Below are 18,379 nucleotides of genomic sequence, written 5' to 3' on the forward strand. Positions count from 1 at the left end.
TGTGGTCACCTTATTACAAACACACAGATTGAGATACGCCTTTGCAAATGGTTTTGCTCCAATATTACTTCCATAGATCCGACACGCCTCTTTGAGCTGTGTGCTTACCGAAACCAAAGTGTGTCCTAAATATCACGTTTGGCAGGAGAAATGTGGCAGCGGCAGCGTGAGATGTTGAGCAAGAAACACCCACATGTCGATGTCGAGACTGCAACTGGTGTCACAAGCCACAACAGGAAGTGGCGGCCTACTCTCACAGCCTCCTTTCTCCAACGCATCATTCTTCAGTTGAGCAGGTGCTTTTTGGCCATGAACTCCACGTCACAGAGTAAAATGTTATTTGTTGTTCAGTAAAAGAATAAATAATGTTGTTTTGTGTAACCAGATATTACAGAGGTGTAAAGTACTGTACTTACATGCTCGTTAGTATACAGCAAACAGGGGAGACGTAGATAACCATCTCACGCGGTAGGAAACTTATTTGCATAATTTTCCATTTCCTTTTTTTTTTTTTTGACAGAAGATCATACTTATGCATATATTTAAGGAAATGATGACAGCTAAGGTCTTCAAATAGCAAAAACCTCATTTACCTGACACCGCCTGCCCACGCCCGCAATGGACAACTTATGAAAACTACAAAGTGGCCGCTCAAAGAAACACATTTTTACCACAACAAATGCCTTCTGAAGCCACAACATGGACAGACAAGTGATAAGAATGCATGTGAAGCTAAAACCACACCGATACACATCAATTCAGCATGCATTGAACTTGAAATCCCAGCTTAAAATGAAGACCAAAATGATAGGAGCGTGATGGTATTCAAAACCAGGATTTTTTTTGGTAGGAAAATGTTCAAACTATTATTGTACTATACAAGGGGTGTCAAACGTACGGTGGGATGAGCTTGCCAAGTATAAAAATGAGCCAAAATTTTGGAACTAAAAAAACTGCTGTTCTAAATGTGTCCACTAGATGTCGCAATCACAATTCTTTGTATCTGTGTAGATGATGTTACATATGTAAAATAAATAAACCACATGATATTAATGCACCATACCATACCATACCATACCAACTTTATTTATAAAGCCCTTTAAAAACAACCACAGTTGAAGAACAAAGGGCTGTACACCACAAAGAAATAGAGGCAAAGGACAGACTAAAAAAATAACATTTAAAACAGAAGTAAAATACACATTGAAAAAACAAATACAAATTACCCTAAGAACAATTTGTTGGATAAAAAGCAGTTAAAAAGTTAAAAACAGTTAAAAAAAGTTAAAAACAGTCGAGGAAAAAGAGCAAACTACATAAATAACATCCTGTAATTTGATTTTGATATTATTATTTTATCTTGATAGATTGAAAATGAACACCAATGAGTTGACTGATGAACATTATCACATCATTTATTCAGAAAGTATAAATAACGACAAATAAAGATAGAATACTATTAACCGCAACATGTAAGTGTAAAAAAAAACCAACAACATTATGATTTGTACATTTTCAGAATGTGCTTGTTCTATTTTTAAACAAAGAAAACAATCTGAAGTTGTCTTTATTTTTAAGTTATCGTGCTGTGATTTTACCAGTCCAGCCCACTTGGAAGTAGATTTTTCTCGTAGTGGCCCCCAATCTAAAATGAGTTTGACACCCCTGTACTACACTATACTGTACATCTTTCCTAAATAGAAACTCTGTAAATTAGGGGTGTCCAAAGTGCGGCTCGGGGGTCATTTTAGTTCCAAAACTAATTTTTTTATTGGCCCTTGGCATTAGGGCTGCGAATCTTTGGGTGTCCCACGATTTGATTCAACATCGATTCTTGGGGTCACGATTCGATTATAAATCGATTTTTTTCGATTCAAAGCGATTCTCGATTCAAAAACGATATTTTTACGATTCCAAACAATTCTCTATTCATTCAATACATAGGATTTCAGCAGGATCTACCCCAGTCTGCTGACATGCAAGCAGAGTAGTAGATTTTGTAAAAAGCTTTTATAATTGTAAAGGACAATGTTTTATCAACTGATTGCAATAATGTAAATGTGTTTTATTAAATGAACCAAAAATATGACTTATTTTATCCTCGTGAAAATATTGGACACTGTGTGTTGTCAAGCTTATGAGATGCGATGCAAGTGTAAGCCACTGTGACACTATTGTTCATTTTTATTTTATTTTTATAAATGTCTAATGATAATGTCAATGAGGGATTTAATCACTGTTACTAATATTGATACTGTTGTTGATAATATTCATTTTTGTTTCACTACTTTTGGTTTGTTCTGTGTCGTGTTTGTGTCTCCTCTCAATTGCTCTGTTTATTGCAGTTCTGAGTGTTGCTGGGTTGGGTTTGGTTTTGGAATTGGATTGCATTGTTATGGTATTGCTGTGTATTGTTTTGTTGGATTGATTAATAAAAAATAAAAAAATTTAAAAAATCGATTTTTGAAAAATGAGAATCGATACAACGTGAGAATCGCAATTTGAATTCGAATCGATTTTTTCCCACACCCCTACTTGGCATATTCTAAAACTAAACTGAATCCATTATTAATGAGATATTATTAGACATTACACCAGATTGCTTTGTCACCTTTAGCATAAGGCTAGGACGTGGCTGTTTTGACTTACATTGGATGGATTTTAGCATCTTTAATGCACAAACAAATATATCAAAGTGGCCACTAGCATCATTTAATTGGTCTGTATTAAACAGCATATATAGGGTTTTTCTTCAAGAATTAGATTGATCTAGAAAAAGCCCAATCTCCCAACAGTGTACTGTAAACAAGTCAGTAGATTTTACAGTCAAAAACTGGCAGCTCAGTTGCTAGAATTGAACTAGAAATATATAAATGGTAGCGTTTTCCATTTCCAGTAATGTACGGTAAAAACAGCAGCCATATATTTTGCGGTAGAAAACTGGTCACCAGAAAAACTGTCAGCCCAGTCAACAGCATTTTACCATAACAATAAAGATAGTACCTTTTTTCCATTTGGGGTAACGCATTGTAAAAACAACGACCATAGATTTTACAGTAAAAATGGCAGTTCAATCGCCAGAATTTTACGGTAAAAATATAAGTTATACCCTTTTTCCATTTACACTAATGCACTGTAAAAACAATGACCATAGATTTTAATGGTAAAAAACTGGCAACCCAGTCGTTTGAATTTTACCGTAAAAATCTAAGTAGTACCATTTTGCCATTAATGCAGTGTTAAAAAAAAAATAAAAAAATAAAATTGTTTGTTCAGTTATCGTAATGCACTGTAAAATGACCATAGAATTTATGCTCAAGATTGACAGACAGAATTTTGCCTTAAAAATAAAACTTGCACAGTTTTTCCATTTGAAATAATTTGCTGTAAAAACAAAGTTTTCGTATATTTTATGATAAAAAAAAAAAACTGGAAGCTCAGTCGCCACAATTTCATGGCCTCCCGACAACATTAACACAGAAATAAGATATCCCTCGTAACCATGTGTAGGCACCACTCGTGAATCATTGGAGACTAATTATTCCCATCCATCCATCCATCCATTTTCTACCGCGTCTTCCCTTCGGGGTCGCGGGGGGCGCTGGAGCCTATCTCAGCTACAATCGGGCGGAAGGCGGGGTACACCCTGGACAAGTCGCCACCTCATCGCAGGGCACTAATTATTCCACTATGACAATTTTCTCCTACATCCCAGTACATATAAATGTTTTCTAATTATTTGAAATAAATCAAGCATGTATTGTAAATGTACATGCTGAAAGTGTACTTTTGCTGCAGAAATTGTACTAGTCATGTTTTTATCAAACATTACTTACAGTAAGAGGGATTTTATGACTGTTTGAAAAAGGGCACTTTTGACTGTTTTTTGCACCTGCCATTCTTTCACTGACATGATTAATACAACTACTGTAGAGTAATATTACATAGGCCAAGGAGTATTAACTTTGATGGATTTAACTGAAATTATTCAAACTCGTATCGAGTATTTATTTGTGTGTCTGTCTGTTTTTAGCATTCAACAATTGCTTGCCAAAAAAGACAACTAATTCAAAAGTGAGATGTGAGAAGACGTGCACTTCCCTCACGGCAAAATAGGCAAAACATTTATAAGGTACAACTCTTTAAATCTTGTTTTTTGATTCCTAATTGTATTTCATCATAAATTAGAAAACCTATTTTAAAAACAACTTTGTAAAGTGACATTTTCATAATTATAACAATAATAAAAGAATACAAAAAATAAAAAACACAAATATACAAAATTAAGAAATTAGATCCATGCATCATTTTCTACCGTCAGATAATAAAACAAATTTAATGCCAAAGCATAATACAATTTAATCATTATAAAAGGACAACTTAACATAATTTACTGTTTATAGTGTTTTATTTTATCAAATAAATGTCGTTTGTGTAATGAATACAATGTTCATAGTGATAGTGTAAGTGAAGAACTTAAAATAAAGACAAGTGAAGCAAATATACGAAAATAAATATGTAAATACTGGAGTAATAGTATTATGGTATTTTCTGTACTTACTGGTGGTGATCAAAGAAGTAAATGTATTGGCTACACTGTAAATTCACAGCAAATTACTGGCTAATAATTGCATTACTTTTACAGAAATTTACCGTGAAATATCTTTACAACAATTTACTGTCACTGTAGAGTGGTGGTTTTACAGTTAATCACAATAAAGTCAAAACTATATGCTCTAACTTCATACAGTGAATTCATTACAACTATATACTGTACATGCTGATTTTACAGTTACAGTGTTTCAATGCAGAATTACAGTGTACCTAAGTTACAGTAAATTGCCTGTAGTTTTATACATTTACTGTGAAAATAATGCTATTATTATTATTCCTATTGTATGTCAGTAATACTATTGCTTAAAATGGCATAATCTGTTATATTTGTGGTGTTGTTTTCGACGACTGCTACATGATTCAGTCATCATGTTAGTCTTGAGCACAATTTGTGAAATAAAAAAACACATTTTTAATTAATATAATCATCAAAAATGTACAATTCCTCATATAACATGTGATACATGATACAGCATAGTGTGTCGAAACATCTAAATATGGTTTGATTTGGGTTATATTTGTTATTTTTCACGTGATAAATAAGTTAAAAAGTACTTACGTTATACTTCTTCCCTCCAAGTAGACCAAGGTTGTTGCTTGTGGGACAAGATGCATCTGCTGATGTGAGCATGTGTCAGGTGCAGAGTATAGAACCAGGTGGAACTTACAGACACGCCAAGCCTACTCTATCTTTACGAGGACATAAGTCTCCGGAATAATTCGCAAATAGTCAGTTCCTACAACCTAATGCAACATAGACGCCGTGGGCCTCTGTGACACCATGCCGAGCTTCTATCCATGACAAGCAGAACCAAGACATGGACCTGACACGTGATTTTTTATTTCTTAGTAGTGCCCGTCGCAAATTCCTGGATCCGGAACTGAAGAACACCGAAAAGTTCCTGGACTTTAAACTGCATCTGGCAAAAGACCTGCTGAGCTACCAAAAACCTGCAACTAACACCTGATGCATTATTCGGAGTATGTTCTTCTCCATTACAAAGAGGAGGAACTGCTTCCCTGAGAACCATTGCTATTGATACTACAGTAGACATGATGTAAAATATCAAAAAAATGTTCATAGATTTCCAAATTGTTATTTTTAGGCAGGAAATCACAATAATGATATTAGATAATTACATTTTGCTCAAATTTCAAGTAGAGCTAATACAGCAGGGTTATTCAACTGGCGGCCCGGGGGCCAAAACCGGCCAGGGAATGACACCATACTGGCCCCTGAGTACACTTCAAAACTTGGGAGACATTTTTGCAGCAAATTCCTCTTAAACACTAGAATGCTCTTGTTGTACAGAGGAACTTGGGCCAATGTAAAGACATTGGCAGATCCTTGCATTGGCCTTTTACCCTCGCAAGCAAACATAGAACACTAGGGTCCAAACTTGTGATTTACATAACTGAGGCGTTCCTCAAGGCACCCCTTTAAGTCCTCTCCTTTTTAGAAGTTGCAAATTTTTATCAGTAATGTTTTATGTAAGTAAGGTGTTGCTGTCGCTTGTTTACTTCAGATGCAGTCAGTAGTCATTTGGTATACTGGTGGTGTTCCTCAAGGTTCCTTTTTAAATCCTCTCTTTTTCGTCATTTGGGCTATTCAGCTGGTGGCCTGTGAGTTCAGCTCAAAAAACGTGTGCGAGACTCACATTTTTGCAGCAGATTCTTAATATAGATGATCTTTGACTAGCTCCTCTGCAGAACAGCAGAGCGCTCCTGTAACTTTTGACAAAATAAATAGACCAAAATCTAATGTTTACTGTAGAAGATCTCCAAAATATACAAAATAATAATAATAGTGAAGGGACCCTAACTTTTTAGAAATGTGGTCCCCAAAACAGTTTAATTGAACATCCCTGCAACACAGCTTTTAAAAAACAGTTGTGTCTGTTTTTGCGTACCAGTTTGAGGGATGGGGCCTGGTGGATGAAAACCCCTGAGGATTATTTAGGCTCTTTGACAAGTGTTTTTACAGTACAGTAAACCATCCTTTATTGTTGTTATTTGGCCTCACCGTAGTAAATGAATTTCGGCAAAGTATAGGAATTATTAATCATGAATCAAATATGTTGATAGCTAAAGAGTAAAACAACTGCTTAATACCTTCTTATGTTTGTCAACATTAAACATCAAATAACACCCACATAATCACCTTTACACTCATTAGAACTATTATAGAAATATACTATTGTAATATTAATATTTGTGTTTGATTTAACTGTTTTTATGCTAAAAAAAAATGCCTGATTTAAGCCATAAATATGTAGTATGTGCTTTAAAGAAATACAAATAATCAGAACTCCTTTAAAATGACTGAATCACTTTAAACAGAGAAAATATGTCCTATAAAGAATCTTTGATTAGCATATTACCTTTGTTTTTATTTATGATTATGGGGATAGGTTGATTGGCAACACTAAATTGGCCCTAGTGTGTGAATGTGAGTGTGATTTTTGTTGTTTGTCTATCTGTGTTGGCCCTGTGATGAGGTGGCGACTTGTCCAAGGTGTACCCCGCCTTCCGCCCGAATGCAGCTGAGATAGGCTCCAGCACCCCCCGTGACCCCAAAAGGGACAAACAGTAGAAAATGGATGGATGGATGTTTCCATTTGATGAGGTCAAATCTGAAGGCATGGCCGAGCCTTGCATTGACATCATGTATACATTAAGAACGATTATGAAAGGAGAATATCACTATGAAAATGTGGATGGAAATCACAATGAACATATATAAAATGGAGAAGATAACTGCATTTATTATTCATAAATTGGAGAAATGTACTTCATACTGGGAAAACTGGGTCAATTATGTCATGCCCCATAGACCGAGTGATTGTACTGTGTATAAAAGATCACTCCCTATATGTTCATCGTTCATATATATATATATATACATACATATACACACATACATACACACATACATACATACATACATACATACATACATACATACATATATATATATATATATATATATATATATATATATATATATATATATATATATATATACACACTATGTGTATGCTCTTTACTTATTTGTTTTTTCTGTTTTTTTGGGGGTGAGGGGTAGTATCGTTGGGATATAAACAAAAAATTTAGGGCAGACAATAGATGTATGATGTAATGGATAGGAATCTCTGATGCTGGACGTCAATAAAAACAAAATTACAAAAAAAATCTACAATAACTGTTTAGTATTTAGTACCATTAATCGGAAATCATGCCCCATCTCCCCAACCCTCTAGGGGGCAGCATATAACCCAAGGGTGTCAAACTCATTTTAGATCAGGGGCCACATGGAGAAAAATCTACTCCCAAGTGGGCCGGACTGGTAAAATCACGGCACGATAACTTAAAAATAAAGACAACTTCAGATTGTTTTCTTTGTTTAAAAATAGAACAAGCACATTCTGAAATTGTACAAATCATAATGTTGTTGGGTTTTTTTTACACGTACATGTTGCGGATAATAGTATTCTGCCTTTATTTGTCGTTATTTATACTTTCTAAATAGATTATGTGATAATGTTCATCAGTCAATTCATTGGTGTTGATTTTCAATCTATCAAGATACCAAAATTATATCAAAATCAATTTACGGTATGTTATTTATGTAGTTTGATCATTTTCCTCGACTGATGTTAAGTTAAAGTAAAGTTAAAGTACCAATGAGTGTCACACACACACTAGGTGTGGTGAAATTTGTCCTCTGCATTAGACCCATCCCCTTGATCACCTCCTGGGGGTTGAGGGGAGCAGTGGGCAGCAGCGGTGCCGCGCCCGGGAATCATTTTGGTGATTTAACCCCCAATTCCAACCCTTGATGCTGAGTGCCAAGCAGTACTAACATCATGCGGTTTATTTTGTACATACTGTATGTAGCATCATCTACAAAGATACAAAGAATTGCTATTGCGACATCCAGTGGACAGCAGTTTCTTTCATTCAAAAACTTTCAGGTTAAAGTTCACAAACATAAAGAGGGATCCTAGTGGGTCAGGCCAATCTTTCCTTTTCTCTAAACTAAAACTGGGGAAATGCGTAGAGTGTTCTGGGCTTCAGTACAGTGTTGATCTCCTGAAGACATGATTTTATTTCACAATTCCTTGAGAGAAAAAAATGCCTGGTTAGGCTTTGTGTGTGTCATGTGTGCCTTCCTTGGGTGAAGCCAGGTTTACAGCGATGTTGTTATTATGCGGTTTGTTACTTATGTATGTTATGTTGCAGCTATTTAAAATAGTTTTGTCAATTTGTTCTGGCCTGAAATAAATTCGCCCTTTAAAACATTTATTTGTCTTTGTTTGTTGTATGTAGACCACATTGCTTAGCAGAGTTCAGTGATGCAAATGCATGTCAAGTTGATCAACAGATTGTATTATTCTCCACTGCAATAACAGTTGTGAAATGAAGGCTAAAAGGGCATTAATGGGAGCCTTAAAAATATAAAAAATTAAAAGTAACTAAACAGTTACTTTTCACTTTTTGGTGTAAGTAACTGACTTAGTAACTGAGTTACTTTTGAAATAAAGTAACTAGTAACTGTAACTAGTTACTGGTTTTCAGTAACTAACCCAACACTGGATACAACCCATATAAACGGTTGGCTCCCGTTGTAAAAACAAAGATGTGGTATCTTTCTTAGAATAAAGTGGAGGGTTTACAAGTTTCTTTTGCTCATGAGCTTTACGTTATTAATAGAAATATATGAGAAGCCACTCTCACCAGATTAGGCCACATGGTGGCAGTAGCTCGCTGCACAAGGATTTGACTTGTTTTGCTACTTGGCTCAGAAAGCTGAAGGTTGTAAAGTCGGACCTGCAAACTAGGGAGCACAAGTTTGGAAACTGGAAGTTATTTCTAAAGAGAATACACTATCAAGGTATGCTATAGAGCAGAGGTTTTCAACAAGGGGTCCGTGTAGTTAAATAAAAAATATTTAAAGTAAAATCAAAATATCCATCCATCCATTTTCTACCGCTTGAAACATGAATAATGATTTATCTTATTATATTCACGTTAGCGTTTAGGATATTTAAATATTACCGCGAAAGTTGCCTGATTGTGACTGATGTGTGGCAAGGAAGAGCAAAGTGGTTTCATTTTTTAAATACAATAAAAAAAATAAATGAAATATTTTTTCTGCTGTCATCAATGCACTCATGTTATAAGTGCACATTTAATATTTATGATGTGCATTTAATCTAAAAAAAAAAAAAGAATGGTGGCTTTATGGCAAGCAGAAAAATCCTTGTTCATGTCAACTGTTTCCCTAAAATAATGCACAGAAAGGCTATATTACTGAATTAATCAAACAAACTAATCGACAGATTACTAGATTACTACAATAATTGATAGCAGGAGCCCTAAATATGACACAGCTGTCAGTATGTACAAATATGGTGATTTGGTTTTCGCTAACCCGCGTATTCATATTGTATGAATATTCTTTTTAAATAAAAAATATGTATTTGGCACTGGCAGGCCGTGCGTTTCCCTTCAGTGATGTCCGACTTCAAAGATTACCTCTCAAAATACCATCATTGATGTCACCACATGACCATTGCTGGAAAAATAACATACAGAAACACATTTACGCCCTAATCACATCAACAGTGTACAAAACTGGTTATTTTCTGGCACATTTAAAAAACTATTAAAATGCATCAGCAATTAAAACATATCTTATGTGGTACTGTCAAAATTAAAATTGGAAAAAACATTAAAAGTGAATAAATAAAATATTTGAACTCACAATTAGGAGGACCTATTCGACGCCGTATAAGCCAGCGATACCCCTCGTCGTCGGCTTATTCAAGTGGAAATGGCGAGCATGTCATCGCCAGAACAGCTGAGCTAGCTTGTGGGGTTGGCCGACATGGTCTCACAAGATGTAGTTTCTCTTTAAATATCCTTCTTGAAAATGGCCTTGCAAATATATATCTGCCAGCTAATCAACATTTTGTTCTCCTTCTCTGCTATCCCGGTCTGGCTACGGCGCAACACTTCCCGCTTCCTGCCAAATTGAAACTTGTGAATGGATACTAATTTTGGAATTGACAAGTGTGTATCCAATCACAGTCTCGTTAACATCAGGCTACTTAGATAGGCTACTGTCAACAACTTGTGATCTGATTGGTTATCGCAACTGTCTCTCAACAATATGTGTTCTCAAATTCATCCGCAAACGGTCCCAATGAGTATCCAATCACAGGACGCGTAAACGTCACGTTCAACGTGAGGCCATCTCGAAGGCCTTACTGACAACAACTCGAGATCTGATTGGCTATCACAACTGTCTATTAACTGTATGTCCCCGTTCACTTACAGTGCATTGTTGATTCTGAAGGCCTCTGGCAGATTTGGTACAGCATGGCAACATAAGCTAGCTGAATTCTGATTGGATGCAAACTAAAACTAAAAACAACAGCACTGGAAGGAGCATATTATGACATGAAGAGAATATGAATACTTTTAGATATTTAGGGAAAGTAAATACACATTTAATTATGATCATGATTTCTGGTTATGCTAGGCCAGCAGAGAAGGGCTTGCTGGCCCTGACGGCACACCACTGGTATTTGGTATTATTAAAAAAACAAACAAAAAACTATTCACGCTTTTGTCAGTCTGATAAGGTAAGCTATTTTTTTTCACATAAAACCCCTCACATTCACAGTAAGTCTAACTTTTATAAATAATAACAAAGCATTATCAGTAGGAGGTTGTAATAAAATATCCCATGCATACAGAGGATCCCCACCTTTTTGCGATTCGGTATTCGCTACTCTATTCATCACTTCTAATTGAAAGTGACCATCTACCGAAAGGTTGGTCATTTTGCTAATTAATGTAATTTGCAAAAGGCGTTGAACAAATGAGTGCAACTGTATATTTGATTTTCTTATCGTTAGAGGTGTCCCAATCCGATAATGATAACCGGATATCGGCAAAAAAACAAGTATCGCATGATATCGGCTTGAACGTAAACTCTCCAATAGAAGCAGTCCTGCACCGTTTTTACTTGTGCAGAGCTGGACAGCCATCCATCCATCCATCCATTTTCTACCGCTTGTCCCTTTCAGGGTCGCGGGGGGTGCTGGAGCCTACAGCCAGTTAACATTTAAATGTCCCCCAAAATAGGTTGTGAGTTCAAACCCCGGCCGAGTCATACCAAAGACTTTAGAGCTCTAGAGCCACGGGTTACTGACCCCCGATCTAGTCGATGGATCACTTAATTAAATATTCAAATACAGTGTTACTGTGGCCAAAAATAATAAATATACTTGTTAAACAAAACCTCTGCCTTGTTTTAAATGAATACTTAGAACTACTACGCTACTGTGTTTTAATCTTGGTCATTATGGTAGTACTTGGAGAACCAAGTGTTTTCTGAGGTAGTACTTGGTGAAAAAAGTTTGAGAACCACTGCTCTAGGAGCTAGTATTTTAAAAGGTCATATCCTTTAGACCCTAACAACATGTTTAGTTGTACTCAAATGTTGCAATAATTTAGTAATCGGGTTGAATGCTGTAAACATCAACATCTACAAATAGATGACTGTTCTTAAATATGAACTCCATTCATGCTATCAAATCATACTTAATGCGACTGGTGGTTTTGATTAATGGGCATAAATATTTACTGAACATTAAAACCATGGCGTGTTATGAAAGATCTACTTAGTTTGACTGGAGAGCCCTCAAGTACCATTACACAGTACTTTTATTCTATTTTAGGTCTTGGAAACAACCAGCGGGGAACATGACTGGTCTGGGAAAAAAGCTTACTCAAAAACAAACCAGTCAGTCAACCTTTAACATTAAACGTGTTTTCAGTCGAATTCTTGCCAAAAAAGCCCTCATGGGTTTTTTTCTGTGACATTTTGAATAATCCTTGACAGCTCTCAAGTTAAATTTCAGTGTTTTGACAGGTACAACATATAAACATGTGAAAAACACACATATGGTGCATAAAGAGCAGTTTGTTCAGTAATGCCCATTATAATGAATCAACTGTAGGATTTAAGTTAATTGCAAGTCAAATATTGTGGCCTTCATTTATATTGCGCTTTTACTATACCTACACCATACCCAAAGCGCTTTACATTGTACGTCACATTCACCAATTCACATGCACAGACGGCAGAAGCTGCGCTAACGACGACTCATGAGGAGCAAAGTGGATGAAGTGTCTTGCCCAAGAACATAACAGCCGTTACTAGGACGGCGGAAGCTGAATTCGAACCAGGAACTCTCAAGTTTCTGGCACGGTGTCTCTATCACCTGAGCCACACCACCACTATGTTAAAGCTGTATTGGAATGTAACATACTCATCATGTAGTTCAATGTTGTCCCTGCAAAGATACAGCATTATACAGTACAAACTTGATAGATGATTTATTCCATTATTTTAAAACAGAGTTGAATCAGTCTATTTAGTACAGGGGGAGTCCAAATCAAATCAAATCAAATCAAATCAACTTTATTTATAGAGCACATTTAAAATTTACCACAGGGGTAGCCAAAGTGCTGTACAATGAACAGGTTAAATTGTGGCCCCGGGGACATGTTCAGCTTGATTTTATTGGCCCTCAGCATCATCCATCCATGAGAGGTTGGTGATTCAATATACTCAGGGATGCTCTTGTGTTGATGCTTCACCACATTTTCTTTCTATATAGCCCTCAGCATATTGTCATAATTACAAGAATGTATTATTAAGTCTTGATGCCAAGATACTGAACAACTATAGGCCCATTTCAAACCTGCCATTTTTGGGCAAAGTCAGAGAAAAAGTTGTATACCAACAGCTTAGCGATTTTCTCCTGTTAAACGTGTTTGCCACTTTCCAATCCGGCTTTAAGCCCCACCACAGCACTGGACTGATCAAGGGGACAAATGATATCCACCTGAATACAGACGCAGGATATGTCTCAGTCTATGTTCTGATGGACCTGAGCGCTGCCTTTGACACAGTTGACCATACTAAACTAATACAAAGGGTAGAAAACTGGGTGGGAATTTCCGGTTCTGCTCTGACTCGGTTCAAGTCCTATCTCTATCACAGGACAAATTTTGTTGAAATTGGTAACAGTGTCTCTGACCAAATGGCTGTGACTGTGGAGTTCCCCAGGGCTGCATTTTGGGACCCCTATTGTTCAACTTGTACATGTTGTCATTAGGTCATTTAATACGCAGCTTCAATGTGTCCAATCACAACTTTGCAGATGACACTTAGACAAAACTAAAACCACCTTTGGCCTACAGAAGCAAAGAGAAACTATTATTAGTCACCTTGAGACTCTCTCACTGAAACCTTATAATCAGGTTAGAAATCTAGGGGTAATAATGGACTCAGACTTGAACTTTTAACAAGCACATTAAGTCAATAACAACAGCTTTTTACCACCTAAAAAACATTGCCAAAATCAGAGGAATAATGTCTAAATCAGACTTAGAAAGCCTAGTCCATGGCTTTGTCTCCAGCAAGTTAAACTACTGTAATAGCCTTCCTACCGGGCTCTTTGAACGAGCTGTAAAGCAGCTACAGTACATCCAAAATGCTACTGCTCGATTCCTGACTAGAACCAGGAAATATGACCATATTAGTCGAGTACTTAGGTCCAGGAGCCTCAGGAAGTGGTCTCCTGCTGGTGCATAGAGTCAGGACCAAACATGGTGAAACTGAGTTACAGTTTTATGCTCCTAAAATCTGCAATAAGCTTCCTGAAGTTGTGAGACAGGCCTCAACGTTGGCAATGTTCAAATCACAAACACTTTGATTTAATTGTGCATATGACAAGGTTTCTCATTGTAATCCCATTGGATTTAGTTTTTTCTTGCCCTGATGTGGGATCTGAGCCAAGGACGTCAATGTGGCTTGTGCAGCCCTTTGAGACACTCGTGATTTAGGACTATATAAATAAACTTTGATTGATTGATTGATGATGACAACTGAAAGTATTTTATCTACAACATTTGATTGATTTTAATTATTTATAATAGTTTTTGTGATTATTGTCTTTTCTGATTTTTACCGTATTTTTCGGAGTGTAAATTGCTACGGAGTATAAGTCGCACCGGCCGAAAATGCATAATAAAGAAGGAAAAAAAACATACATAAGTCGCATTTTTGGGGGAAATTTATTTGATAAAACCCAACACCAAGAATAGACATTTGAAAGGCAATTTAAAATAAATAAAGAATAGTGAACAACAGGCTGAATAAGTGTATGTTATATGAGGCATAAATAACCAACTGAGAACGTGCCTGGTATGTTAACGTAACATATTATGGTAAGAGTCATTCAAATAACTATAACATATAGAACATGCTATACGTTTACCAAACAATCTGTCACTCCTAATCGCTAAATCCCATGAAATCTTATACGTCTGGTCTCTTACGTGAGAGCTAAATAATAATATTTGACATTTTACGGTACTGTGTTAATAATTTCACACATAAGTCGCTCCTGAGTATATGTATGAAAAAACTGCGACTTATAGTCCAAAAAATACGGTAATTTGAATGAAGCACTTTGAATTGCCTTGTGTACGAATTGTGCTCTATACATAAAATTGCCTTGCCTTACCTTGCCTAATAAAATGGAAAATGTTTAATCGTGATCCCGCAATCCTTTTAAAAAAAGTGGGTGGGAATATCTCGTTTTGCTTAAGTCCTGTCTTGATCACAAGACGTACTTCATTGGAATTGGTAAGGTCTCAGACCAAATGGCTATTACCTCCGAGGTTACCCGGGGGTCAATTGTGGAACCCTTACTGATCATTGTGTACATGCTGAAGCTAGGCCAGCTACGACACTCAGATCTGCGTGTCACTGGCAGCAGGTAAACTTTGAACAGTTGATTGTGATCTATAAATTGCAAATAATCACAAATATATAATGAGATATTTTATTTTATGCGTGGGAAATTCTGTCATTTGGGGGTTTGGTTTAATCCACTCCATGTAAATATCCCTCCCGCCTGTGGACATTTCCTGACCTGATGAGCAAACACCCTAAGCGCGAAGCAAAAATAGATAAACTCTCCCTCCCCTAGAGAATGCTGCCCTGGGCAATTGTCCATACGACCCATTGCTAGAACCGCCACTGTCTATAACACACAGAGCTTTGATGTGGATGTTTTGTTCAGATTAATTAGCATATGTTAACATAAACAAGATTAGCTTTATCATCTTTAATTGTGCACAAAATGTATGAATAAATATGAATTAATTCCACCCCTCATTCTTGAGGCATCCCTAGAGAGTGTTGACCTTGCGGCCCATTGCGAGAACCGCCATGGCCTGATCTCAAACTCTAAATTTTTAACCTGACTTTCCTCGCATGGCTTCCCACGACTGTGTAATCTTTGACTGCTTTTTAGTTGTCTTTGTAAAGGAAGAATTTATGGTAGAGCTGTTGCATTTGAACTCGCTGCATTCAACAAGTCAATGTGATGAAGGGGTGGGCGAGTGGGAAAAGGATTCACTCTTTGTATAACTTGAGGTACCTTCATTCATTGACTCATTTTCTATTCCGTCTTGGGGGAGCTAAGGCTAGAGCCTATTCGAGTTGGACTCTTCATGTCTGACTTTTTTTGGATATGGTCACTGTCTCAGTTAAAAGCCTATAAACACTTCAATATGTTGACTGCTGGGTGTGTTAGGGTGAGGAAACCTTAGGAATTATGTTAAAGTCTATCATATTGTTGCATCATTTGCAATATTAGTTAGACTCCCTTAATCTTATGCCCATAAATGATGTCAAAAGACTACATGTCTTGTTTTGACTGCAAGGACCCTTGGATGACGTCGTGGCCAAACCCTCAACAAATCTGGTGTCCAACAAAATAGACCATGACATTATAAAAATACCATGTCAACTTTATTGTATGAACATAACATTTACTGCTCAAACACTTAAAATGACAAGCACATATTCTGAATTCAGCTTTAGCTTCAACAGCGTTGGGAGTAATTTGGGACAAATACTACTGCACGTATTTATAGACCACACAGTTGTCATGCAATTGTTTTTTGAGGACATTAAATAGAGTCAACTTTACTAGTCCTTAACTTGTTTAGTTTCAGAATAATCATTATGTCATTCACTAGCAATCAGTCTATGTTCCTCAAGTTGCATCAACTCAATAGCAAAACAGAAAATTGTATTTTTCAAAATAAAAACATTACCGCACATGGGTGTTGAATCTTTATTGTCTGATTTAAGGTGAACTTTTACAATGCAAATGTGCATTGTGTGTAGAAAAATGTCAATAAGTATGTGGCGATATTTGACAATTTTTCTTTTAGAAGCATTTCACATCAGAGCACCAGAAGATTTTGTTAATATTTGCGGTGTTTTTAATGATAAATGTTAATTACAATATAGGACAGTCATTTGCCTGTATTTAATGTAAAAATGTAAATATAATCTATTATTTACAACATATAACTTTTTGACGATTTAAAAAAAATCAAATTTCACGACACACTGAATTAGTTTTTTATTAGCTGTAAACTATCATCATAAATACATATTTAATCAAATTTCTAAATTGCACTACAATGCTGAAATACATTAACTTAAAAAAAATTCATATTTACTTATTTATTTTTATTATATTTATCATGTATTTTTTATTGAAATAAATAATATAAAAGTTAAAAAACATTTAAAAAATACATTAACTAAGACATTTAAATTTATTGCGATGCACCTGTATACTAAGGAGCGGTATAGCTCGGTTGGTAGAGTGGCCGTGCCAGCAACTTGAGGGTTCCAGGTTCGATCCCAGCTTCTGCCATCCTAGTCACTGCCGTTGTGTCCTTGGGCAAGACACTTTACCCACCTGCTCTCAGTGCCACCCACATTGGTTTAAATGTAACTTAGATATTGGGTTTCACTATGTAAAGCGCTTTGAGTCACTAGAGAAAAGCGCTATATAAATATAATTCACTTCACTTCACTACTACTGTATATAGAGCAATATATACTATAGTATGGCACGTACATCAATTTTCTACGTTTTAAACACAATTTTATACAGTATTATACCCATCCATCCATCCATTTTCTACCGCTTATTCCCTTTGGGGTCGCGGGGGGCGCTGGAGCCTATCTCAGCTACAATCGGGCGGAAGGCGGGGTACACCCTGGACAAGTCGCCACCTCATCGCAGGGCCAACACAGATAGACAGACAACATTCACACTCACATCCACACACTAGGGCCAATTTAGTGTTGCCAATCAACTTATCCCCAGGTGCATGTCTTTGGAGGTGGGAGGAAGCCGGAGTACCCGGAGGGAACCCACGCAGTCACGGGGAGAACATGCAAACTCCACACAGAAAGATCCCGAGCCCAGGATTGAACCCAAGACTACTCAGGACCTTCGTATTGTGAGGCAGATGCACTAACCCCTCTGCCACCGTGAAGCCCAGTATTATACCATCAATATTATATTTAAAAGATTTGCCAACAAAAACACACATACAAATATTTGACAATTGTAACAAATTGTTGAAATTTTTATTTAAAAATGTTGAGAAATCAACCGACATACACCTATATTACAGATACTGACCTGAATATAAGGCAAAACGACCCATCTTTTTCCAAATAAATAAATGAATGAATGAAAATGAGCAAAAAACAAAAACAAAACATTTGTTAGCTGCTTAAAAACATTTTGATGATTCATTAATTACCATCATCTTAAAATTGTGATAGTGTTTTATGTTG

At 36.3% G+C, this 18,379-nt stretch overlaps 1 protein-coding gene across 4 annotated transcripts in view; it reads right to left on the reverse strand.

The window, feature by feature from the left end:
* zap70 (zeta chain of T cell receptor associated protein kinase 70) overlaps nt 1–10,537 on the reverse strand; it is a 52,126-nt gene extending 41,589 nt beyond the window's left edge. The window contains exons 1-2 of one of the 4 annotated variants that reach the window (XM_061976379.2): nt 10,382–10,537; nt 5,174–5,229 (exon numbers count right to left, since the gene is read on the reverse strand). The gene's annotated coding sequence lies outside the window, so the exon portion shown is untranslated. Of the gene's footprint in view, nt 1–5,173; nt 5,269–10,381 lie in introns of those variants that run through there. The other 3 variants (XM_061976377.2, XM_061976376.2, XM_061976375.2) reach the window with 3 other exon arrangements.
* Nucleotides 10,538–18,379: the final 7,842 nt, after the last annotated feature.

Source organism: Nerophis lumbriciformis, linkage group LG14 (assembly GCF_033978685.3).
Source record: "Nerophis lumbriciformis linkage group LG14, RoL_Nlum_v2.1, whole genome shotgun sequence".
NCBI lineage: Eukaryota > Metazoa > Chordata > Actinopteri > Syngnathiformes > Syngnathidae > Nerophis > Nerophis lumbriciformis.